At 40.2% G+C, this 27,941-nt stretch overlaps 1 protein-coding gene across 2 annotated transcripts in view; it reads right to left on the minus strand.

The window, feature by feature from the left end:
• Positions 1–27,941, minus strand: part of LOC102949407 (interleukin 1 receptor accessory protein) — a 125,142-nt gene that overhangs the window by 87,632 nt on the left and 9,569 nt on the right. The window contains exon 2 of one of the 2 annotated variants that reach the window (XM_042956261.1): positions 3,274–3,349. The exons of the other annotated variant lie outside the window; for it this stretch is intronic. The gene's annotated coding sequence lies outside the window, so the exon portion shown is untranslated. The remainder of the gene's footprint in view (positions 1–3,273; positions 3,350–27,941) is intronic. 2 annotated transcript variants of the gene reach the window in all.

Consider the following 27,941-nt stretch of genomic DNA (forward strand, 5'->3'; position numbering starts at 1 on the left):
CATCAGTCTGTTGGGAGGAGTGTAGTTGATAATTCCTGTAGAGGAGTTAGCACTTTCCAGGCACATAGGAAGCTTTCAGCAAATACTTATTATCATTATCTCTTATTAAAGTAGATAACAAACGTGAAAAACTTGAGAAAATGTGGAGCAGTTGACCAATGGGAGTTATCATTAATATTAGTTAAAAGAAGAAGAGCCCAAGTGACTTAGTTCAAGTTGACCATTGGGCAAAACTTGCTGTACCAGGTCCAAGTGTAGTGCTCTATTCCCTAAATATTTCAGAGAAGACGGTCCTCTGATTGACAATAGTTGTAAATCCAGCCTCTGTACCTTATGGAAAAGCTAAGATTCTTATGATACCCTCTACAATCAAGTTGAACTTGGGGAGATTATGGTCCAGGGCGTTTTCCTTCTCTAGTCTTTCAATACCTCATTTTTTTTTTAAATGTAAGTAAAACCCTCTGCCATGACTATCTCATGAGGTGGTTACAGAGGACCAAATGATGTGACATGTGGACAGAGATTTAATATAATGTGTTATGCTGCTGGGTTTATATGAAATAAACTGAAATTTTTATTTTGCTTGTTTAAATTTGAAAGAATCTGAAGCAGTGGAGAACACTTCCTCAAAAAGGAACAGCATAAATTACTTACTTCACATCAGAACCTGGATTACCTTTGGCAGTATTGATGGAGACAGGCAAGAATACATCTTCTAAGATCTGGTAATATTCTATCTTTTAGTTGGGTGATGGTTTCATAATGATGCATTTGTAACAATTCATCAATCTGTACACTTAGTATTTATGTATTTTACTGTTAATATGTTATGCTTCTTCAAAATATTACAGAAAAACTTTCACTTGATTGAAGTTAGAGTGGTTTAAACAACACGGAGAGGTTAGAGAAAACTACAGGGTAACACTATAACCTTTTAAATCAAGAAAGCAGCTTAACATCCAACACCGAATATGACAGGGAATCATTTCAGGGAGTTTTATGGCTGCAGTGGGGAAGAATATTTATGAGAATGTACCTAAGATTCCTTCTAAGTCACTCAACAAATATTTATCAAACTCTGGACACACTCTGAGGGTGGAGGAGGGAAGGAAAATGCCCCTGTCCTCCTGGAGCTTACAGTCTTGAAGCACAGTGCTAAACCAAAGGCATTTCACAGCGTGTGAGAGGAGAGAGGAGGGAGCAGCTCCCTGGGGAAATATGATGCCATCTGGAGTTCAAGTAGGGAAGTAGGTGACATTACAGCTATCACAGACACAAAACAGTCATGTCACCTTATAGGCTCAGATCCAGTAACCTCCAGGTTAGGAAATTAATTACTTTTTCCAGCATAGAAAAGCTTCTTAGCCATCCGAGGTTTTCTCCCTTTAAATGTCATATAAGAACACTGCCACTAATAACCTCTAATTCAAAGGGATGGCCTGAATATCAGGATGCTGCCTTTGAGGCTCACAAGAGAAAGACATCACGTACAAACTGTTAGAGAGGCCACAGGTAACAAAGCTGTGGCCAAGTTTCCATTGATTTCTCCATAAAGACTGTACGCTCTCGCTTCTGCATCTACAGAATCAAATTTTGTTCAAATCAAGATTTATTGAACCCCTATTTCATATACTTTAATAGAAACTGTGAGGTATAGGGAAATAAACATACAGTTCTTATGATCATGGATCTAACAGTTTGGGAGTCAAGTCAGACTTACACACACACACACAAGAAAAAAGTAGAGGTGAGAACAAGTATATGGTCATACTGTATAATCACACCAAAGTACATGATGGAAACTATCAAACTGTCATATCCCATAATGTGCATTCTGCCAAAGGACCATGTGGCCAAATGATTTTGAAGAGTGACACGTCCCAAAGTTCTTTCGTGGAGATTCAGTATACACATTAGCATTTTAAAGACTCTGGTCATCTGCCAAGTAAATATCCTGGTTGACTTGTTTCAGCACAGCATTAACCAAAGCTGTTTGACCATGAACCCCTTTTTTATGCATTATACATCTTAGAGTTCCATTGGAAATCCTGCTACAGATAGTAAAAAATTTAACTGGGGAAGGGAGAGCCCGAACCCTAATTCCCAGATCAATCCTCAATTTATAAGATACAGATGCTTCTCAAAGTCACCCAACTTGGGACTAAACTGGCTACCAGGGAAAGGAAGTAAATCGACAGTTCCCCACAACTTTATCCCCATTCTGCAGACTTTCCTGATTCTCTCTTATCTTGTCGCTGGCTAAAAGTAAATGATACCTTTTCTAAAAACTCTAAGCAGGTATCTGTACTTCTCTTAGAACCCTAAGAACTGTCTATCCTGATCTGTACTATTTAGGTTTTTTTTCCCTGTTCGTCTCCCATTTTGGACCAGGACTCCAAGCTTATGTCCACAGTCCAACACTATTACACAATAAACACATATATGCATATGGCAACTGCTGAGAAGTAGAAAGAACCTATCCCAAGGACACAGTCAATCTCTGTTCTAGTTTGCTGTTGGTCACTCTTTAATTGTGTGCCCCTTAGATAATTTACTGTGGATCCCAGTATCCTCATCAGTAAGATAGGATTGCAAATATTGCAAAAAATATTGCAAATATTGCAAAAAATAGGCTGCTGTAAGGATCAAATTAGACACTATTCATGGAAAAGCTTCATAACAGTGAAGTGTGATGCAAATATGAGATGTTAATGCTTTATTTTACACACATCTTCATGTGCAAACTAGATTGTTCAGCAGGGCTAAAAGCCATCCAAAGGATGCCCTCTCTTCCAAGAGTGGGTCTAGACACACGTCACTGTGAGCCCTGTGGCTCTCCTCAAAATCCACTGCTTAAATACTGAACCCACCTTCAGAAATTAGACTTGAATGGGTCTCTGCCATCTTGGTCTCACAACAGAATCAATTGTCCTTTCACAAGATCACTTCCCTGTGTCATCTTTGCTTCTGGCAGGAAAAAATGACTGGCTTGCTATCATCCATCAGACTAGAGCTTCACCTGCACTTGTCTTCAGGGACCTGGAAGCGTCAGGAGCTTCAGCTACTCAAACAGATCCCATAGTGCCTAAGCGCTCCTCACTGTAAATTATGCAGAGAAACAAGAGGGATGGGTCCTGGGTCCTAGTCCTGACTCTTGCATTAATTAGTGGTATGACTCTGCTTATGCACCACAGGTGGCTTAGTTTCCACAACTAGCTTTATTAAGAAGAGTTCAAGCCACAAGTTAAAAAAGAACTTTCACAGAAGACTTACCACGTACCAAACTGACACTGCTAATGATGAGAAAACACGGGGCCTTTAGGCCAGCCTCTGCTTTCAAGCATTCTGCCTGTTAGAGAGAACAATCCATTAGGCATCCTCTCCATTCCTACCCCCAGTCTTGTCCCTGAAATGCAGAGATAATATTCCAAGTCTTTCTGGGAACCCACATAAGCCAAAAGTAGAGAGCCTTAAAGAAAGTATCATCTCTCTGTATCTAAAGTGTTAAAGAACGTCCCCTTATGAACTAACACTGTGTGAGTCTGTGGGCATCTGTGTCCCGGTTGAAAAAATTCTATGGCTTCTTTCACGGCTTTTTGGACACCAGTATTATCCTGACAGATGGCAATGTGTACCCACCAGTCCCATAGTCTGGGATATGACCTCAGTCTACCAGATCACTCTGGATGGAGGGAAGGGGTGAGGGGCTCTGGCCACAGTTCTTTACATATGCATTTGACATTTGGTGACTTTATTGCAAATAAAGTAAGAGCATGCAATCCCCCTTTCATCAGAATGACAATGGGCTGGAATTTTATAGTGCCATTATCTGCTGATCCATAAACCACTAAAAACTGAAGTGACCCTATTTCCAACAAATATGATATTTAGAAAAAAACAGTGCCCTCACAGAGAGGTGCTCAAGCAGCGCTTAATATGAGGTTTTAAAATGCTCTGACAAGAAAATTGAGCAGGAGGACAGAACATATACTAATATATGTGTATACACACACACACACATAACCATATATATATATATATATATATATATAGAGAGAGAGAGAGAGAGAGAGAGAGAGAGAGAGAGAGAAAGATAATGTGTGTGTGTGTATGTGTGTGTGTGTGTGTTTGTGTGTGTGTGTGGGGGGGAGGGTGGGTTAGACAAAGTACAAGCGGGGATTTTGTGATTTCCAATGCAAAGCTAATAAATGATAACTGAGGATCTACTATGCGACATTAAATGCTAAAAGATGAAACAGATTTGAACATCCAGGAACTCACAACCTACTAGGGATCTCCTAACATGCATATTGTTAATTACAACCCTGTAGCTAAATCTGTTCTTTTAGTTAAATGTTCCAATACCTGGTTCTTTCACTTAGTACCTGTAGAATATTGGTACAGATTACTTAATCTGTGTGTGCTTAGGTTCCTCAACTGTACAATGGGGGAGTATAACAGTCCCTACTTCATATGTTTGTTGACAGAATCTTATAAGTGAACATATACAAAATGCCTTAATGCATATTTACTATTATTATTTCTTTAACTACACAAAGCAGTTCAGCTATGTTTGCTTACACCATCATAAGTATACAAATGAGTCCAAGGAACATGCTGTAAAGAAGGAATTATCTGCATTTTAATTGGTGGGGGGGGGGAGGCAAGAGGGATTGGGTGGGATGAGAGGCTCCTTGAATCAGATGGCAATACAGCTGGACTCTGGAGACAGGTAACACGCTGAAATGCAGCCATGCATAGGAAGAAAGGCATTTAGTGCAAAATTAAAGTAAAACAAGCCTTACTTTTGACCACTGGGCATAGAACAGGAAGGAAAACTTGCTGAAAAATTCCAATTAGATGAATATTATCTTGCAGTTATGAAGTCCCTGAAACCACAGACTAAGAACAACTATTAGAAACAGAAACTTTGTCCTGCACATCATTTCACGGGCATATACCCAATGAAGCTGCTAATCATATCAATGCATGGTTACCACTTTCTACTCTAGGTAGCAGTACTAGTGACTATAGGAGTTAATAGGATATTACCCAAGCGATGGAGCCCTTAAACACATGTTCAATTATGTCAACACCGCCAGTTCAAGAATGGAAGGCGTTCTCATTAGCACACGAAACACAATATTTTTAAAACATTGTGTCACTCACAAAGCTTATATATTCATATGTATATTCATTTAAGCCTCTTAAGACTGCCAGGAGTTTGACATTTAATATCAATCCCATTTTACAGAAAAAGTAGTGATTTCCCCAAAGGTCCAGCATTAATGGTGTTCAAACTCGGATAACTTGACCCCAAATCTCATGATCTTTCTACTATGTGCTCCCTCTCTGGTTTTGCTGCCATTATTCTAGATGTTGTATCAGCGACATGGGGACAGAAACACTATTTTCTGCTGGGGGCTGAATGACTATCTTCTGCTGAGCAAACAATCTCAGCATTTATCATGTCCGAAAGGAAATCCCATACTGCTTCATGCCATTGATCTGTAGCTGTCTCCAACAAAAGGACCTGAATGCCTGCTGTGGCCCTGGGAATTTTAAATAAGGAGTCAATGAGAGATGCTGGTAAGTGGTTCTGTAATTGTCTAGGGGCGGGTAAAACCTTGGTGGAATAATAATCATATCAAGATGCCGACTACATGAACGACCCTGCCATGCATTACAACAGGGTACTTCAACTCCAAAGCCTGGAGCGGCACGTCCGCATAATTAATCTCACTCTGCAATAACCCCACAGGGTCAGCAAGATTGGCATTCTGTAGCCGAAATTAATGTCCTATTATTTCAGTCCCCTTCAGTGTTTCTTCAGGTTCAGGAAAATAGTATCAGATGCAGCAGCTATGTTGACACAGACAAGGTTTTAAAGGATCGCCACATTACAAAATAAGTAAGTAAGTAAGTAAGTAAGTAAATAAATAAATAAATAAATAAAATCCTCCCATAAATCCTGGCAGGTAGACAGAGAATGAATTCAATACATACTCCTAATACCCCTACTAAATTCAAGGCTCTTAATAGTTTTATTTTATTCTTGGATTAACCTAGACCCTCCAAAGGTCACATAGTGATCCATATTGTCCAGCGTGGGCTTCTAGAGAATGATTTCAAGAAATTACATTTTGGTATTGTGTCCTCATTTTAGAGAAATATTAAGTGATTAATATTAGATTAAAAATTAGGTTACAAAGTTATCTTCTTTTACAGGACTTCTCAGGGCCTTTAGAATGCTAATAATACACACTGTGAACTAAATCACTTAGGAATCATTCACAGTACTCCTCAAACTTAATTGACTTTCAAATTTTTTGTTTAAAATATCTCCAAGTTATTAGGATTCTTGGCACAGTTTAGAAATGCTGACTGAAGTTCTTTCAGGAAGAAAGGGGTTTCATCTGTAAAAGGCACCCAGCAATAGGCCAGGCTTTGAGAAATTCCTGTAAATTCTCTCATAGGACATATTATTAAAAACTCCTAGTGAGGTATGGGTCATGAATTCTTAATTGAGGAAAAAAAGTGGGAAATTCAAATCAATTTTCTAATTTACTAAGCCATCCCCATGGCAATTTGATGGAGAAGCACTAACATAATGACTAGCTAAAATGAGACATAAGGCATGCTGGTGAACGTAAGTACAGTAATGCTATGCTCGGCCAGTATAGCTAATTGGAGTCGATTATGATTTCACTTCTTCTAGCATTTCGGATGCTTAAAGACCATTGCCAAATCAGAGTGTAAGACACCATAGATACAGAGTTAGAAAACAGAGGGGAGCTGTTATTTCTTCAATTAGAAAAGGAGTCAACCACATAAAGGGACCCAGCAAATAACCCTTTCACCTCTGTGACCTTCATAGATGCCCGAAAAAGTAAAGGTGTTCATTGGTCTGCCTTTCCCTGAAAAAGAGAAAGATGAGAAAAAGCATGTATTCATTAGGCTGACCTAAAAACTGGTAGTATTTTTTGCATGTAAATAGTTCTTTCTATCCACTGATGCTTGAAAAAACAGACCAAAATCTTATTTTCCAAAGCCCAAGGAAGCAATGCCTACCACATCACAAACAAGAAGGCAGTAAAAGCTTTAGGTAAGTTTTGGGTGCCATGAGGCACCCCTAGTGACTGACTGATGTCAAGGACCAAACCGATTCTCCCACACAGCACAACTTAATTCTATTTCCTGATGTCCTTCATGGGACATTCTGGATCCTCCAGGATCTGGTGCCACCAACTCCTCACCTCACCCTCTTCAGAACCCTCCTCATAAGCTCAGATTCCCACTACAGATTCCCACAGATGGTGCTACAAATCAGCGCCATGCCTCCCTTCCCTTTAAATCATCCCTTCTGCCTTGTATGACCTGCATTCCCCTCTTCACATGAACACACACTGCCCGTCCTTCCAGATCGATTTCCACAAATATTTCCTTCATGAAATGTCCCTCCCTCTCTTAGCCTGGCCCAATTTATCCCTTCTCCCTACAACTTTGCCTTACGGTTCCAGTAATGGAATGTTCTACTTTGTATGACTGTTAAGTGTGTGTGTTCTCCCTCTTGAGATTGAGCACAGGGTCCACCTGTGAGGAATGTCTGTCTCGCAAAGCCTCGCATGAAGCTCGGCACACAGAAAGTACTCAGTGCTGTGGGACTGAAAGATTGTGGTCTCCTGAATATTGTGATTCTACAGGCTGTTTCTCAGTCTAGGGAAATACTCTGACTCTGTCATTTGTTTTCCACACCTCTGGTCTCTCAGCACTCATCTCTTTCTCCAGATCACCTTTAGGGAGGTGTTTTCTCACTAAAATCTGTCAGACAATTTACAGGAATGCCCTGGGACTATCTTCTGCTTTGCCAGGGTAGTACTTGGTTATGCCTTATACTATGCACATTTGCATTTACCCCATGTATGATGCTGCTGAGCAAGTGAGACCCCAGGGAGCTCCTGCCCAAGTGTCTACACAGGGAAGTAGGCCCAGAATATTGTTTCACGGGGATTCACAGTGTCTGATTCAACATGATTGCAGCTCATTATTTTTTGGCCAGGGTGAGATCCCTGGGGCATGCTACTGCTGGGCAAAAAGGAACTCCCTTCTTCTTAACTGTGTATGTTCCAGTAGATGACTGTATTTCTAACTGCTATTTCTAACTCCTCAGTAGCTCTGAGAAACGTCTAGATTATAAAGGAAGAGGGGTGCCTGGGTGGCCCAGTCCGTTGAGCGTCCAACTCTTGATTTCAGCTCGGGTCATGATATCACAGTTCGTGAGTTCGAGTCCTACATCGGGCTCTGTACCGAGAGCACGGAGCCTGCTTGGGATTCTCTCTCTCCCTCTCTCTGTCTGCCCCTCATCCCCCTCTCAAAATAAATAAATATACTTAAAAAAAAAAGGAAGGGAGAACTGATAAGAGGAATAACAGACATTCCTTTGGCCCCTTCATATCGCTTCCCAAACCCTGAACTCTGGAGTTTTTACCTGAATCATGATTTGGGCCAGAAGAGAGGGGTATGAGCAGGAACACAGGCAAGCAGAGAGTGGAGAGGTAATAAGGCAAGCCAGGACGATGAGTGGAAAAAACAAAACCCCAGGGAATTTCACTTTGAGAACAATATCTGTTCATTCAACAAATATTTTTCAAACCCCTACTCTCTACCATGTACCTTACTTAACCAAAACAAGCCATGCTTGACTGTAGGCTTCTTTTCAGGTCTTATTTTATTTGATATTCATGACACTTATTCAGAAAGAAATATAATTTTCCTGCTTCACAGATGAAGAAATTAGGTGCAAAAAGGTGAAGTGTCCTACTCAAGCTATCACAGCAATCACATAGCAGAGCTGGTTTCAAATAAGGTTCTCTGATTGCAGCAGATTGCTGACCGATTCTTCTGCCTTATTCTGCCCGACACCCATGGCAAGCTATGAACTAAACACATGTAGGAAGTGTTCAATATTTAGCTTGCTGTGTTTCACAAAACAACCCAAAAGATCAATTAAAAACAATAAAGATTCACTGGAGCAAAGGTCATGGAAAATGCCAGTCTAGATTGGTAAAATCCCTGAATTATAAGCAAAAAAAAAAAAAAAAAAATCTCACTCGAAAAGCTTTTCTTTATGACTTTGAAAGTAATGGAGTGGCACAAATGATGCATTTCTGGGAACTGCACAGACTTAGATTATTTGTAATTAGTGTAGCATCACTTGTGTAAATGGGGGCATGACATTCAAAGGTTTTAAAGTTGTTTTTCCCAGTCAGTTTCCCAAGAAAACACCTTTGTGTTTCGAATCTTGGGCAAATAGAACTCTACTTATCACTACAGGCAGGATGTTGAAATTTCACGGGCAGTTTTTAATAGGTAGGCTAAAATGCTAATGATGGTGGTTGCCAGGAGCTGGAGGGCAGAGGATACAGGAAGTTAGTGTTTAAAGGGTACAATTTCTGTTGAAACTTGGGATGATGGGAAAGTGCTGAAGATGGATGGTGGTGACAGTTGCACAACAATGTGAATGTACTCTCTGCCACAGAATGGTTAAGATGATAAACGTTATATATATTTTATCACGATAAAAAATGAAAATTAAAAAGATGCTAATGAATTTCAAAACATATTTCATCATGAAGGTATATAATTTTTTATACAAAGCCAAAGTCAACCGTCAGTTGAATCTCTGGTTGATAACAAACTCAGAAAAAAAAAGACTTTAATTCCAAACTGCATTAGTTAGACATATTAAAATAAGTCCTAGCCTCTGTAAGGACAAATGCAAATTAAGAATAAGAGACTTAATTCTCCTTGAAAATAAAGAAAGAGATTCCCACCACCCCCCTCACTTTTTGTCAGCGCATTTACTTTAGAAAACTAGTCATTATTAGGTACTTCCCTTTCTTTAAGTATATAAATCCTTTTGAAGATTACATAGATAGGTCTCTTGTCACCTTTGTGACACAGAAATGTCTTTCTCAAAGACCAGTGGGCCATAGACCAAAGACCATAGAGGTGCTGGGTCACCTGAGTGGCTCAGTCAGTTAAGTGGTCCACTTCGGCTCAGGTCATGATCTCACGGTTCATGAGTTCGAGCTCCACATCAGGCTCTGTGCTGACAGCTCAGAGCCTGGAGCCTACTTTGGATTCTGTCTGTCTGTCTCTCTCTCTCTCTCTCTGCCCCTCCCTGCTCATACTCTGTCTCTCTCTCAGAAATAAATAAACATTTAGAAAAAAATTAAAAAAAAAATAGAGATGCTTCCTCTAGTTTCTGTTGGAGGACAGATGCTTTACTTTGGTAGGACGCAATGCTCTAAGTTGTAGAACTACTTCCTGTCAGATCCAGCATTCCCACTCCTGGATATTTATCCAAAACAACTGAAACCAGGATCTCCAAGAAGTATCTTCACTCCCATACTCATTGTAGCACTATTCACAATAGCCAAGACATGGAGAAAACTTAAATGCCCAACCACAAATGAAGGGATAAAGAAAATGTTGTATATAAATACAACGTAATACTACTCAGACTTAAAAAAGACGGAAATTTTGCAGTATGGGACAACATGGATGAACTTTGAGGACACTCTGCTAAGTGAAATAACCCAATCACAGGAAGACAAATACTACTTGTTTCTAGTTTGAAGAGGTATCTATAACAGTCAAATTCATAGAATCAGAGTGCAATGGTGGTTGCCAGGGGTTGCAGGGAGGGGAAAATGAGAGGTACTAATTAATGGGCATAGGTTTCAGTTAAGAAAGATGAATAAATTATAGAGATCTCCTTTACAGCATTGTACTTATAGTCAACAATAATGTATTTTAGACATATACATTTGTTAAAAGTGTAGATCTCAGGTTAAGAATCTGTACCACAGTAAAGTATAATTAAAACAAAATAAAGAGATGAGAAGTTTTTTATCCGAGTAAAATCAATTAACTAACAATTACCAAGTTAAGTCAGCATGAACTTTGCATGACAAATTCATCCTACTTGAAAACAAGTTGTAGTTTAATCTCAAAAACATGTATGCAATGAGCTGCTTGGCCATATAAAAGGATAAGATTTCTTTCTGTTTTTGCCATCTCTTAGTGGGTTGCCTGTGATGTGTTTCATATTCTGGTTTAATGCTTACTTAATGATGAAAGTGTCTTCTTTCTCTCTTACCTTTGTGGAAAGAATTTCTGGGTTGAGAGGGTTTTTTCTTAATTATATTTGCACAACTATATGTAAATCTATAACATTTATACTATAACATGTATAATTTTCACTAAAATTAATTTTAGTGGGAGAAAAACTAAAACACAGACACACATGAGAGAAAAGACTAACTCTCTTTATTACAAACTGGCAGGAAAACTGAGGGCAAGTGAACATGTGGAAAAAAAGGAAAAACAAATTTTAAAATAATGAATGTTGGTATTTATGAAAGCAAATGAATGGCCAATGGAACAACCAGGACTGAAACAAATTTCCCTACAGACGGACTCATGACAAAAATTTTGTAAAATTACTTCCAAAAAGAGAATTCCATGCCTTCAGTTTCAAAATGGGTATCATACAAACATTAGTCCACCAAAGACAAGAAATGGAAAGTCTAAAGGGAAGAAAGGCAAAGAGACCTTGGGAAGGAGGGAGGAAAGGAGAGAGAGAGAGAGAGAGAACAACTGGGGGGGGGGGCGGATATTAATGTGAATACAGTAATCAGAGTTTGTAGAAACTTATCCTTCAATTTCTAACGAACTTCCTGTCATGTCTGCACATTTAATACCTCTTGGATTTCCCTTAAAAACACTCTGACCATTTTGTTATAGGGTTGTTAGCATTTATTCCTTTCTACCTTGTGTTAAGCTAGTTCTATGTATGTCTCATCTCTTCTGATTTCATTGTGAGCACCTTAAGGGCTTGAGGGCAAAACAAGTTTTCTTATTATTTTTTTAGTTCTTGTTTGCATCATTACGATGTCACATGGAGAGCACAGGACTAGAAAATATCTTCTAAATAAATGAATGAATATAAGTAGAAAGAAGTATTCAAACAATTTTCATAATCTTAATAATCCCCCCCAAAAAGAGGAAACAGGCATTACATATTCAAGATCTGTTTTCAATAACAGGAAAAAATAGCAAGTGTTCACTGGGATTGTTCTTATATAGGTCAAATAATTGTCTGCTTGATTATTTATTTACTCTTTTTATTTTGTTTATAATTATATTTTTATATGATTACATTTATTTTATTTTACTTGATTTATCATGTTACTGATCATTTTATATTTTATTTATTTATTTATTTATTTTATCTTATATATTCATTTATTATATTTACTTTTGTTTATATTTATTGTAATTTTACTAATTACACTCAGCAGTTTTGTGAAGGGTCACGAACTTCATCAGAATTATACAATACAGAAGTGTGATTATGGGAGAAATGAGTAGAATGAATAAGGAAACTATACGACAAAGATGTACAGACTAGAAAAGAAAACAGAGTGCCAGACAATAAGAAAAACAATCATGCCAGGGAAAGTGGGTAACGTGGAGATGTTGGGAAAAAGAATCTGAAAAGAATCTGTAAGAGGAGATAGAAGAAGCCCTTTTGAAATGATGAAGCTCCTCCCTTTCCAAGTTTTCAAAAAGCAAACATAATCAACTAACACAACGTTATTTTCCTGAGATCAGATGCACCAAAATCTGATTCTAGACCTTACTCTGACTTTGTGATCAGGCTTCCAATTCTTATAACAAATACACAATCGTGTTGTACAGATATAACCGTATTAATAAAATATCAATATGAAGTTTCTCTGTGCCTTAAATATAATCCCTTGCACAGTAAATTCCCATCGCTTCTGAAAGCTCAAATACCCCCTATCATTGAGGTACTTTTCAAAGCAGTGGGAGGAGAAAACAGATCTGATAGTGGGGCAAGCCCTTTTGTGCCAGGGTCTGTAAAACCTGGTCACAGCAATGGCAGGACTGAGACCATTTGAAAGATATCTTGCTGACAAGAATCATGAAAATGTCCTTTATTCATATCTTTCCCTCACATATCCAAGTTCGTTGAAAGCAGAGGCTTTCATTCAACAACACGCACTGAAGGGCTTCTACTGTGTGCAAAGCCATCCGCCCTGCCCTGCAGACAAAAGATGAGGAAGACACAGTCTCTGATCACAAGACACAGTCTATCAGAATCCACCAACACAAAAGCCATCAAGTGAAACGCAAAGTTAGATGTGTGTTATAAGACGGTGCTTCTGGAATAGTAATGTGCATAAGGATGACCTGGAGATCTTGGTAAAGCAGAGATTCTGATGCACTAAGTACAAGACAAGACTCAAGGGTCCGCATTTCTAAGTCACCCCTGGAGGCTGTTGCTCCTGTGCCACAAACCACAGACTGAAAAGCAACAGTCTAAGGGATAAAGCGCAAATAAACAAAGGACTATGGAAATGCAAAGTTAGAAGTGATGCCTTCTAGCAGGTAAGTTCAGCTGGGTTCCACAGAGAAGATTCTGCATTTAAAGAGGTAGAGAAGCAGAGGTAATAGAGGTGTGTGTCTGTGTAAGCAGGTGAAACCAGAAAAAGGAGAGGGGAGAGTGTAGAGGAAAGGAGGCAAGGAAAGAGGAGAAGGAGTTGAAAAGAGAGAAAATGAGCTGAGCAAAAGTTCTGAAAGCAGAAAAATGCATCAACTATTTAGAGAAAAGCAAGGTGTCTGGTAAGATCAGAGTGCAATTTGCAAAGGGGGTGACAAAGACTTATGGGAAATAGGCCTAGATTGATCAGCAGGAGAAAAATGATGGGGGTCATATGGATTGGACTCTTTTTTTGGGGGGGGAGGGACATCTGATCACCAAAAAGGAAGGAAAGTCCAGCTGTTAAAATAAATTATTCCAAATAAAACATCCTAGAATGTAGGTCTTGTTTAAAGTTATTCATATTCCACATTTGGACATTTATAGCTAAGTACCCAAAACCATTACTGTTCTTCAATATAATTTGTCTTTCTGCAAATCATAGCCCCAGCCTCAGCCAAATAACCTTTCTTCACACAAGTCTAGGAGTGCCTGGGTGGCTCAGTCAGTTAAGCCTCCGACTTCTTCAGCTCAGGTCATGATCTCAGGGTCCATGAGTTCAAACCCTGCCTTGGGCTCTGTGCTGACAGCTCAGAGCCTGGAGCCTGCTTTGGATTCTGTGTCTCCCTCTTTGCCCCTCCCCTGCTCATGCGCGTGCTCTCTCTCTCTCTCTCTCTCTCAAACATAAATAAACATTAAAAAAAAAAACAAGTCTATGTAGGACTGAAAAAAATATGGTCTGCCCCAAAGTCTTTCAGTGTCTGCCATTAGAACCCCTAAACTCCAGCAGTGGTTCAGTGGAATCACAAATCATTTGTATTTATTCTGAAAACCTAATAATATCCAAAAACATTTCAGAATGTAACATACTGGAAAAAGGAAGTTAAATGGGTTTATAAGAATATATAGAATTTGCACAGCAGTCAACATGGAAAGGCACAGCATAGTCAGTTCATGGTGGCACAGGGCAGGGGAACTCACAGGATGCCCAGGAAGTTCAAGTAAGCTGCCAGACCCTGAATAGACAAGTTCATTGCCTTCTCTGCCAACATTACTAATAACAATAAAAAGAAAAGAAAGGATATCTAAGGTACCTAAGGTAAAGGTATCTAATAAATTTTCTATCAGTATTTGGTTTTGTGTCTGTCCGAATCAGTAAAATTTGTAAATGTCATGATGGTTCTTTGGGATAGGATGTGGGTCTCACTTAGCAAGAGGCTCCATGTCAATTGCTTACATAAGTCTGGAGGTAATGAAAAACATAAGAACAGTAAAAATTGCCCATAGATACATAAATGAATAGGCATGTGATAAAGCAGGTATTAAATAACATTAACAGTAGAATCAAGGTAACGGTTCTATGGATGTTCGCTGTCACAGCTTTTCAACTTTGCTGCATGCTTTTATGTTTGCATAATAAAATGTTAGGGTAAAATTACCTATGATCCTATTACTCCCCCTTTAAAAATTTTATTAAGTAGAAGGGGTGTCTGGGTGTTTCAGTTGGTTAAGCATCTGACTTTGGCTCAGGTCATGGGATCGTGTTGTCTTATGAGTTCGAGCCCCGTGTGGGGCTCTGCACTGACAGCTCAGAGCCTAGAGGCTGCTTTGGATTCTGTGTCTCCCTCTCTCTGCCCTTCCCCCATTCACAGTCTCTCCTCTCTCTATCTCTGTCTCAGAAATAAACAAACATGAAAAAAATATATTAAGTAGGAAGTGAAAATATTATGTCCCCGTCTTCTCTCTTTTTAGCACTCATTAATCCCATTCCCAAAATTATTACATGGAACTACCAGATTTAGAATTTTACATTTTTTGCATATAACTTTTTTCTTTATTTTTATTTTTACAAAAATTGAACTCTACATATCATTCACATTTATCCAGATCAGTTCACATAGTTATACTGTTATACTTCGCTCCTTTTATTTATTTATTTATTTATTTATTTATTTAAAAAAAATTTTTTTTTAACATTTATTTATTTTTGAGACAGAGAGAGACAGAGCATGAACAGGGGAGGGTCAGAGAGAGAGGGAGACACAGAATCCGAAACAGGCTCCAGGCTCTGAGCTGTCAGCACAGAGCCCGACGTGGGGCTCGAACTCACGGACCGCGAGATCATGACCTGAGCTGAAGTCGGCCGCTTAATCAACTGAGCCACCCAGGTGCCCCACTTCACTCCTTTTAATAACTAAATACAATTCCACTGCCAGCTACACCATACATAGTGTGTTTAACTATTTCCCTGTTGATGGTGTTTTGATTATTTTCAGAAATTTCATACCACATTTAGTATGATTAGGTTATTTTAATATTAACAGAAAAAAATCCATAGGTCCCTTGCATCTACCCAGAAGACCACAGGAAAAATCTGAAGTGATTCTAGTGGCTAAGAAGCATAACATCTAAAAGGGGAGAAAATCAAAATACACAGAATCAAAGGCATATGGTTATAGCTAAACAGTTGGTAACTCAGTTTACTAGGCAGTATCAATTACCAAGCAAAAACCCAGTAGCTAACAAGTAGGCACACTAGCGACAGAATGATTTCGGCACAGAATGATTTCGGCACAAACTTAAGAAAATTAATCCACTTCAAGCATCCTCAGATCCTCATTCTGCTAACTTGCTTATCTGAGTCCTTATGCCCAAGCACAGAAGAAAAGCAAATTTGAATGGAAGGCAAAAGGCTTTTATAAGTAGGCATGTTGATGGCAGTGAGAAACTGGAGCTATTGAAAGCAAACAACAAAACTAAAAAACAAAACAAAACAAAAATATATATAATAAACAGTGATATGGAGCCTGGGACCATTTAGTGTTAAAGCCTTACATATTTTAACAGGCCCTGAGGACATCATTATGCACAATATAAAATAATTGATGTTCAAAATCATGGCCCTGAATTATTAATTAAAGGTATAATTTCTCAGGATACTCACTGTAAGACAGCTGTGTGGTATGGAATACACTTTAGAAAGACATAGTATTAAAACAGTTACAAGATCCTTGATCACAGAACAGGGAAAAAGCCCTAAGCCAACCACCTCACTCAACAGAAAAACAAAAGCAGGAACATAACTTGATTGATCCAAGGGCAGTGGGTTGTTGGAAATAATCAGAGCTGCCATCCAGGAGAGGCGAATCTTACGACACTGTGTTTGTGGCCACCCCACGGTTACAAAATTGACAGTTAGGAACTGTTGCCTTAACTTCTCATAATGCTCTCCAACCCAGAAAGTAGTTATCCCAGAGTCTTTTCAGAGAGCCGAGGTTTTTACCTTAAGAAATACTGTGATCAGAGGTGTGAGTGAGTGGCCCTGCTGGAGGACAGAGAGTGAATTATAAGTCATGGTCTTTCTTGGAGAAGTAGACCTTCTAACCCCAAGAGAGAGAAGAGAGAGAAACGCAGTGTTTATTGACAATGGAGAGAGCAGCACAAAAGCGAACTTAAAAGATCAACACATTTAGCATGGGAAAAACAAGTTGTGTGTGTGTGTGTGTGTGTGTGTGTGTGTGTGTGTGTGTGTGTGTGAGCGTGTGTGTCTCCTTGCTAGCATGTATTTCTGGTCACCAAAGTATTGTTTAGGATCAATCAACGTTGAGAATGTAGCCTGATTCTTTCTCTGAAGACTCATCATTGCTAAATAAACGGAACAGGCAACGGATTTCAAAGAAAACTGCCCAAGGAGGCAGGAGACCTCCATTCAAGGCTCTGTGTGCGTCTGGACAAGGGCTTCGGGGTTGTGACGTGTAAAGTGAGGGAACTGAATCTGAAGATCTCTAAGCTTCCTCATGGTTATGATTCATGTTTTTAGTCAGGTCTTAGCAAATAAAAATGAGACAAATAGGGGAAATCCCAGTAGCATGTAGTATGCAATACAGACAGAGTTTCATATATTTGCAACAAGGGCTTGTTGCAACAAAGGCGTTCTGAGCCCTGTTTGAAATAGAGGCCTTCTTTTCCTAAGCCCTATCCTCCACTTCGCTGCTCTTTTTTTTTTTTTTAATTCTCTCCCTCTTTCTATCTTCTTATCTAGATGACCTTAAGAAAATCAGAAAGGGCCTCAGAAGCCCAATTATATTATTTGGACACTATTTGGGAGCCAGAAGCTCAGGAAGGAGCAGTGACTTTCCTGAGGTCAACAGCTTGCTTGTGAAAAATGTGGGATCACTTTTGATTCCCAGGTGAGACTTTCCTCTGATGAAGCCATGCTGCCTCCCAACTCTGAAAAACTACCAGAAACTGTAACTGTCCCCTAAAAATAACACACCATTTATATCCCAGGCAAAAGTCATGTCTAAACAGGCAACGGGTCTGTGTCAAAGGAAGACAGCTCCTCGGGCCCAGGGGCAAGGAGCCAGCTGCCTGGAGAAGCTAAAGCCGCTGCTCTCTTCCCACGACTCCGTGAAGATTTATGGTGTACATGGGGAATCCTGGCCAAACCACCTCCAGGCAGTGTTGGACCAGATCCCTAAAGGAGTCCCTGCAGCTATGAAGCTTTTAACATGTTTATCTGCGGGGGCCCCCCGACAGCTGTGAGTTCCTGAAGCTTCTCTGTAAGGAACAAGACCATACTTTGAGATATCCAAACGTGAGAGATTTGAGCCAAACATCCTTAGCTGTAACATTTCATTAAAAAAAAAAAAAGTTGAACTGGGTTGGGGATTGGTAAAGTCTTTGTAAATCCTGAGGGGAAAGAGCTCTGTATTTAGTGTGAATTCTTACATGCAGCACTGGCCCGGTGTGACCGCTGCTCATTTTGGTAACTCTCTTTTTATTCTTTTAAATTAAAGCGGTTAATCAGCTGCTGGGCGCTTTCTATCACTGCAACGCTCCTTCCTTCCAGAACCCAGGCAGAGTCTCAATTCTGACATTCAATCAAAGGATTACCATTTTTGAACAGCACAGCTTTCAGATTAGTAGTAAGCCAATTAAAAAAAAAAAAAAAAAAAAAACAAGAAAGAAAGAAAGAAAATAGACAAAATAAATAAATAAATAAATAAAATAAAAAGAGAGAGAGCTTTGCACTCCTGATATCCTGGCCTGCAAGCGGCTAGCCTTTGAAACGGCAAGAAGAAACTGCTCTCAAAGACACTTTCTCAGACGCTGCCAAGTGCAGAGGGACTATTTCTCAGGGGAAGCTTGTCTGGGCTGATTCGCACTTGTTTCAGGGTGTGTCCCCATCCCCTCCGAGAGGTCTGCCCTGGGCAAGACCGCATTCATCAGTCATTTAGAAAAATTAAAAAAAAAAACAAAAAAAAAAAAAAACAAATCCAGAGCTGGCAGCCAGTGGGAGGTTTTCTACACGGATGTGCACTCCCACGTGCTCCAGTCACAGACATGACCGGGCTGGTGAGAGGGCCCGACGGATCCGTGCCAGGCCCAGACACAAGTCCTCCATTCTGACACGGAGCACTGCCAAGCGGGAAGGAACCACATCCTTCCTCATCCTAAGGCCCCTTCCTAAATTGAGCAGTTGTTCCACGGGGAAGGCACAGGGGGGAGGGAGGAGGCGACATCACTAGTTGGTGTTCATTGTAACAAGGGGAAACCTTTATTCGCGATATGAAGTTTCTAAGTGAATTCGCCACGGGATCTCAACGCCGGAAAGGCCCTCAAATATCATTTTGACTCGGACATTTTCCAATATTCAAATATCCCTCTGACATCCTTGCCAAGCGGATGTGCAGTCAGTCCCTCTTTAAATATCTCTAAGGATGGCGAACTCATTACCAAGTTACTTTTCCTATGGCCCGAACTGTAATAAGTGTCAACTTATGTTGCGCTGGACTCTGATCCCCTGGAATCTGTACCTCCTTGTCCTGGTTGAGGGCTCTGGCATCATGTCAGAAGCCTCCCTCTGTCTTCCACAGACACCTGAGGACATTCAGCTCGGTGGTTCTGGTATTTGGAAGCAGCATTGCCTTATCTCCACAGACCTCACTTTCCAAAATGGGAGACCAGGGCTTTTACCAAGCACTTGTTTCCTTACTTGCTTCTCTAACCCTCAAATGTAAGAAAAGGATATTGAGGAAATGAAAAGATCACTAAAACAGGAAAAACTAGCATCAATTGATCAAGGCACCTCCTATGCTATCCAGGCTTAAAAGGGAATTGAAAAAGGAGAAAAGGAAGCAATATGACCAGTGGGTTAGCTCACCCATGTTGGGTTTCTAGGGAATTATCAGACCGATCAGTGTTGTAACTAAACATCTGTCACAAGATTCTCATGTGCCCCAGGCAAACTGGATGGGGCCACGGGACAGAGGGTATGCCTTGGCAGAGTGAAGCAAAGAGCAAAGTTTCACCAGGACTTTGGAGTCTCACAGACTAGACTCACATCCTCTATAGCTATGTGAGTTTCTTAACCACACTGAGTCTCCATTTCCTCATTGGTGGATAGGTCAGTAAAGCAACTCATGAAATCAGGTATGAAGATGATGTGAGATAATATTATAAAGCACCTGACACATAGTAAACACTCAGATTTCTCAGCTATTATGTTTTATTATTATTACGAGAAGTCTAGCCTTCAATTCTCCCAAATTTTTCCCGACCCAGCGTAGCAATGCAGAAAGCAGAAAACCCATATATCTGGTGGGGTGAAATGAGGCCAATTCTCACGTGGCAGAACCAAAGCAAGAGAAGCAGCATCACAGTGGAAAGTACACTGTAACAGAGCTTAGAGGACCACTAACAAGGGCACCTGGGTGGCTCAGTCGGTTGAGCATCTGACTTCAGCTCAGGTCATGATCTCACGGTTCCTGAGTTCAAGCCCCACATTGGGCTCTCTGCTGTCAGCACAGAGCCCACTTTGGATCTTCTGTCCCCGCCCCCCTGCCCCTCCTCCACTCACGCTTGATCTCTCTCTCTCAAAAATAAACACTTAAAAAATTAAAAAGAAGACCAATTACAGAGTTTTGGCTAACTCTAAGCAAGACACATCCCACTCTGTCCTATTTGCAAAGCCAGGGGTTTAGCTTTTTTGACCCTAACATGCTAGTATTCTCAGAGAACCATTACAAGTCTTCTGTGTAAAGACAGCGAGGAAGGCTTGATTTCCATAAGCCTCCTCCCTCTCCCCTGAGTCATGTCTCTACATGCAACCGCATAAATTCCACACACCGCGAAGCACAGAACGTGAAGCTGTCACCCCAATTTGATATTCCTTAAGGATCCTTCTAAGAGGACACAACACTTCAGGGGAGCACTGAATGGAGGTTATAGGTTTTGTACTCACTTGCTATTAGCTGTTGCAATCGCAGGAGACAAAGCATTAGGTGTGTTTGTTTTAAATAAGTCAAGACAAGTGAATGAGCTCTGCCATGTTTCAACAAGTGGGAAGCCAGGAGAGATGTTTTATACACATTCAGGAATATGTGCTTGGAAACGCTGACAGGAAAGATTTACAGAATGACCTAATTCAAAGATGTACGGATCTCCTGGGGAGATCCTGGGTACCTACTCAGGTGTGCTTTTGTAAAGAAGGCCTTCCTCTTTACTCTGTAGTGTACTGTGCTTTGGTAGAAGGCAGTAAAAAGCCTGCCAGGGGGTGAATGAGGAATCAGACAGCTGCCACTATAACACTGGGGTTACAAAGAGCCTACCCTCTGGGTAGAGCAAGACCTTGCAAGTAATGAAGTCCAGAAACTGTGGGCAGATTTAGAACAGGGACACAGAAGAACCAGAGATGTGCCCCACAAAGATCATTGGGCAGTGGTGCATAGTGTGAAACAGAAGGATGAGCCACAGAAAGGTATCCACTGGATCTATGGATGTGCAGTGAGTACCCTTGAATCAAGGGCTAAGTGGTTACTTGATCCTTATCACAATCTCTGAACTTCAGTTGCCTCACTGAAGCCAATTCAGACCAAACTGACCTTGAGGAGTCATCGTCAAAGCAAACGAGGTAAGGGGCACATAAGCAATTTGCAAATTGTTAAGCATGTGGACAAACATAAGAAAGTACTCCTATCACTACTCAGTAAAGCCAAAAAGCATTATGTTACTGAATTAAATAAGCAATATTTATTTTTATAGGCTCTTCCTCCCAAAATGATACTGACATGCTTACATAAGCCAATTTCATTTCAGTCAATGTTCCAATTACCTATACACTTCTTCTTGCTTTTCACATACTGAAGGCAGAATCATCAGGGAATTTTTAAAGAACCAGTTACCAATATATGTCAGAAGGACATTACAGTCAACATATTAGCCATAGGTCAAGTCACGTTGGCTTGCAATTGTACACTAATATTTTTAGTTCCTGGGATGGTCCTGAACAATCACTTTCTCAGTCACTTTCCCAAGTGAAAATAAAGGAATGCAACCGTTTTTGCCTGGATCATTATAATAGAATGTTCATTATTCCCTTCCTAAGTTCCAGTGCTATAACACCGAATACCAGATCTGTCTAAAATACAGATCTAATAATGATCCTCCCTTGCTCAAGAATATTCAGCGCTTCTCCTTGTCTTACAGGTTTAAGTGCAAATTCCTCAACAGAGTGTTTAAGGTCCTCAACAATATGGCTTTGGCTCACCTTTTTTAAATACGATCTTCAATGACCCTGGTGCTTGAATATCATCTCCCGCTCAAACTGGGCTCTCCCCAAGCAAGGCACCAGCTTCCCCCCCGCCCACTTTATGTTTTCATTTTCCTTTATCTGGGGTATCATTCGTGGCTTTTAACTGTCAGTTTAGGTCAGCTGGAATTATGTTTTCTGGAATCCCCTTCTCTGCATGGTTCTTACATAGGGGTAGCCACAGGGAAGTGCACACGAGATTTGGAAGGGACGTGTAGCAGTATCCATTGCTTTGTGAGGGCCTGTCTAGGCTCCTAGGTACTACTGACTATCACATACATAACTGCTGATCTGGTGGCTGATCTAAGAGGGGGCAGCAGCCATACCCAATGTACCTTCAACATCTCCAGTCCAAGGCCAGGCAGATGTGGAGCTCTGTGGCTAAGACCCCCAGCTCCTTCTGCAGGCCATTCACATTGGCCAGGTTAGGTACAGAGAGATAGTTAAGGGTTGTCCAGGTTTCTCTCTTCCCCATCACATCCAGCTTTTCTTCCTGACTGCCTGCCTACCACAGACAGAAGTAGTCTTCCACAGTCTTCTTCGCCACCTCCTTTTCATCTCCCACTGTTCCCTTTTGAGGCTTTAATTGTCCAGCTTCCCCCACTCCCCGCAATTGTAGATACCATCCTTATAATAAATCCCACATTCCATATCTTTCACCCATATCATTTATGCTCCCTGGCTGGACCCAAACTCCTACACTAATATTTTTACACTCCCCACTAATCTATGTCCAAAACCTGCCCATCGATTCAAGAGTCACTTCAAACACCACCTCCTCATAAATCCTTTCCTGAGTGACACAGCTGTCTTTTTAAAACACTAAAAGGGGACTATTACTCAGCCATCAAAATGAATGAAATCTTGCCATTTGCAACCACATGGATGAAACTGGAATGTATTATGCTAAGCGAAGTAAGTCAGTCAGAGAAAGACAAATACCATATGATTTTACTCATATGTGGAAGTTAGCAAACAAAACAGATGAACATACAGGAAGCAAAAAGAGAGAGAGAAACAAACCCTAAGAGACTCTTAATGATAGAGAACAAACTGAGGGTTACTGGAGGGGAGGTGGGCAGGGGATGGGCTAAGTGGGTGATGGGTATTAAGAAGGGCACTTGGGATGAGCACTGGGTGTTGTATGTAAGTGATGAAACACTAAATTCCACTCCTGAAACCAATATTACACTATATGCTAGCTAATTAGAATTTAAATAAAAATTTGGAAAAAAAAAACACGAAAAGCTCTTTCCATATATCTTTTAGTTATCTTACATACTCTTACACTCTTCCAAATGTTGTACAAGTTGTATTGCAAACCTCTGTGAGCATCTTATCTTTCAAAATGATCTATAAATTCTTGTTCTTCAGGGGTTGTGTTTGTGTACCGATATTTTAATCTCCATATCTCACTAGTGACTTGCCTACAGAAGCTTCTCAGGAAACATCCCAAAGAATAAATGAATTATCCATGCTACCACTCCCTTTTTAATATCACAGGTAACTAAAACTCAGTGCTACAGTATATGGTATAGGCTCACTTACATGCAGACTATTCTGGGGCCACTTTATTCTTTCCATCCCCTTCCCTTAGAGAAGAGCCTGTCTCATGCGAATCCAACCCTGTATATTTTTATCGTACACACGGCTCTAACAAAACTCGTTAGCCTGCTCCCTAGTCTCTAGTAAAGCAGAAACAGCTAATTATATGGGGAATGGAGAGAAAGCTGCTAGAGTAAGACATGCTGAAAGTAAGAAAAAAAAATAGCAGACAATGAAAGAGAGGACAGAAATTTATGAAAATCAGATTACATAAATTTAAAAGTATACCAGTCTAGGGCCACTTATTACATGGGTACATGATCTCATCTCAATAAATTTTAAAGGAATTACAGTCCACTCCAATAAGCTGTCCTGAATTACCAAGATTAAGTAATGCCACGTATCTTAGAATAATCTCCTTCTGAAATTATTTTTAAAACAAAAATTTTACAAGAAAGTTACGGGTGGCTCAGTCAGTTGAACATCTGACTCTTCATTTCAGTTCAGGTCATGACCCAGGGTCAGGGGATACAGCCCCATTGTCTGGCTCCATTGTTGAGCATAGAGCCTGCTTCAGATTCTCTCTCTCTCTCTCTCTCTCTCTCTCTCTCTCTCTCTCTCCCTCCCCCCCCTCCTCAGCTCATGTGCTTTCTCTCTAAAAAATAAAAAAAAAAAGTTACATATTGATATCTTACTATTTAAAAAAAAATCCCACAGCACCTCCCATTCTCAGGAAAAGAAAAAGCTTTTTATTTTTTTTAAATTTTTTAATATTTGCTTTTGAGAGATAGAGAGAGAGAGAGAGAGAGAATGACAGAGTGCAAGCAGGGAAGGGGCAGAGAGAGAGGGAGACACAGAATCTGAAGCGGACTCCAGGCTCTGAGCTGTCAGCACAGAGCCCGACACGGGGCTCAAACTCGTGAACCATGAGATCATGACCTGAGCCGAAGTTGGGCGCTCAACCAACTGGGCCACCCAGGCGCCCCCCAAAAAGTTTATTTTTATTTTTATTTTTATTTTGTCATGCATTCATTCAACTAATATATAGTGAGGGCCAACCAAGACTCAGGAACTGTTCTCATGCTTGTGTGTATGTGTGTGTATTGTGTGTATGGACCTTTCCTCCAAGGAAATCATCAAACTTGGGCCGTGTGAGATGATAAATTTACACCTTTTAAATATCTCATTAAAAAAAAAGGTCATTGTAAGTCAGCACCCTATTGGTTTCTTACAAAGATGCAAGCAAATGCAATCAACCAAAGAGGACTGAGTTCATTGGTACTAGTTTCTTCCAGGGCAAAATAAACTGTCAACTAGAATGAAGCTTCTTGCCTTCCCAACACGACCTTTGCCTCATTTCTCTGCCAAACATCTTTTCACTGCAGAGAAGATCCCTGGAGACACCAAAGGTGCTGCAACCCTGCACAATTTGCTTTGGAAGAAAAACGTGGCAAAACACAGGTAAGAAATATTCGATTTTATCATCACTGCCTCCCCAGTACATATATGGAGGCAACTATAACACCCTTTAGTTTTATCCCCTGGTTTAAAACTAAAACTTATAATTTACATAAGGTTGCAATAGGATTGGATTAGATAATAAAAATAAAGCATTCAGCACAGCTTCTGGCACACAAGAAACATTGCATCAATATTAGTGTGATGATTAGCAAGAAGTCCTAAACTTGCAGCAAGCTCTGTAAATTAGCCTCATTAAGGGTTATCTAGGGTAAAATTTGAGTCTTCTCCTGCTTTCCCTTTGCCACCCAGAATGTTCTGGAGTCATCACGGGAATGTAAAATAACTTCCCAGCAAGCCAGGTCCGGCTGGACAGAAGGATGTGCAGGGTGAGAAGTACTGTCTACAGTTATGTCAGATGTCTGGAAGAGAGAGAGACAGGGCAGTCCTACAGCATCTTGGCTCCCATATCATTCCCCAGGACTGGCCCTTCTACCTGCAGGAGTTTTCTGCTGAGGGCAAGGTACCAGAATGGGTCCTAGAACAAAATTAGTATCACTGATTATAGGATTGGATCATTGGCTCTGAGTTTTGAAGGAAGTTAGTAAAATAAGCACAAGTGAAAAACTGCCTGAGTATGTAAGTGTAAGCATGTTTGGGGAGGTTATTTTAGTTCAAAAAAAAATAATAAAAATAGCTCAAATGGACTGAGCACTAATTATGTTCCAGGCACCGTGCTAAGCACTTTGTGTACATACTTAATCCTAACAACGATTTTATTCTTGTGCCAACAACGCAGATGAGGACACAGGTTTAAAGATGTTAAGTAAATTTACCATATCGCAGAGGTAGTGAGTAGCATTACCCTGCACAGATTGTCTCATTCTAAAACCCACTTTTCTTTATCACTATGCTAATGAAACAATACAACTTGAAGAATAGGTCACGTATTCATTCACTGATTCAATACATTTATTGAACTATTCCTCATATTCTCATTGACCTATTCCTCATCCCACCATAAAGTGGGACAAACAGAGATGAATAAAATATTCAGGGTCACTTCCAATCAAAATGCAGGACGGTATAGTGGCTCAGCTTGCCCAAGTTCAAATACTAGCTCTACGACTGACTGTGATCTTGAGCCTCAGTTTTCTCTTCCTCAATGAAAAGTAATAGAGAATCAAGTCATTCTGTGGTTTCAACAAGCTAATGTTTGTAAAGCACTTAAAAGGTGCCTGGCATATGTTTTCAAGCTATTTTTAGTTTGCATTATTAAAGGCATGTATGAGACTCCATATGCATATGTAGGTGAAGAGTTCATGGAGGAGTTTTATTTCTGGAAGAGTTGGGCACCATCTAAATGTGTAGATCCAGAAAGAAGAAACTGATATTACGTGGAATTAAATTTGCCTTTCATACGCTTACTCCTCAATACAGCAGATTTCCGAAACTGGTATTGAAAATCTTAAAAGGAAATAGCTCTGGGTGCAGTGTTTTGGGGGACTGATTACATAAAACACCTACACAAGAACTGTAAAATTTCCAGCTGAATTGAACTGAGCAGCAGTGCCTACATTTCCATCCATTACTTAGTGCATGTGGAAATAAGAATATCATTTGAGAAAAAGCAAAGGAATCTGATTTTGCCTATTTTACCTGTTTGTGTGTGTGTGTGTGTGTGTGTGTGTGTGTGTGTGTGTGTGTGTGTTTTGAGACATTCTAATGGGGGTTTGTTTGTTTGTTTGTTTGGAGACATTCTAATAGGAAAGTCCATGAATGACACATCAATGAAACTGAACGGTCTCTCTCCTCTGTTCATAGGGGATCAGAAGAGTTTAACTCCTCATCTAACAAATAAATTCTTCCATTTTCCTTCACTCTCTGGGGCTCCAAATATGTCAAACCTGGTCACTATCCTACTTCAATCCTTTTGGTGACTTTTCTTCTGCATTTTGCATAAAATCCCAACTCCCGCCCACCGCCTGAAAGTGTGATGTAGCCCCAGCTTATATTGCGACCTTATTTCCAGCCCCTCTTCCCCTCTCACCTGGCCGCTGCCCTCTCAGCCATGATTTCAGACAGCCTGGCTCCTTCTCAGGCATTTTCCTTAGCTCAAATGTTGCCTTCTCAGAGGTGTCATCCCTTACGACCCTATTTAAAACTGTCCCTCCTCCACATCCCTTTAGTGCTGCTGTCATTGTTTCATCTCAGTTCCTTGTTTCTTGCCCTGAAATCATTTGTATTTCTTCTGTCTGCTTGTCTGTTATCTGTTCACTTATATTGTTCTTCTGTCTCTCTCCCTCCTAACAAGGAATTACCTCAACATCTCTGCTTCCCAAAGCAATTTTTGACTGTGTGTGTGTATGTTTACGTATGCGTACATGTGCATAAATGTATATATGTGCATAAACATATATGTGTGTGCGTGTGCATATGCATGCATGTGCATAAACACATATGTGTATGTGTGTGCATGTGTGCACGTGCATAAACACATATGTGTTCATATGTGTGCATGTGCATAAACACGTGTGTGCGCATGTGTACATAAACATATATGTGTGCGTGTGTGCGCGCACATGTGCATAAGCGTGTGTGTGAATGCATGCACGTGCATAAACATACATGTGTGTACCTATGCACACGTGCATAAACATATATGTTAGTATGTGTACGTGTGCATGAATGTGCATAAACATATATGTGTGTGTGCGTGTGTACAAAACAAGTTTTTTATTTCAATATTACATACATGATTTGTTTTCTTGT

This window comes from Panthera tigris, chromosome C2, assembly GCF_018350195.1.
Source record: "Panthera tigris isolate Pti1 chromosome C2, P.tigris_Pti1_mat1.1, whole genome shotgun sequence".
Lineage (NCBI taxonomy): Eukaryota > Metazoa > Chordata > Mammalia > Carnivora > Felidae > Panthera > Panthera tigris.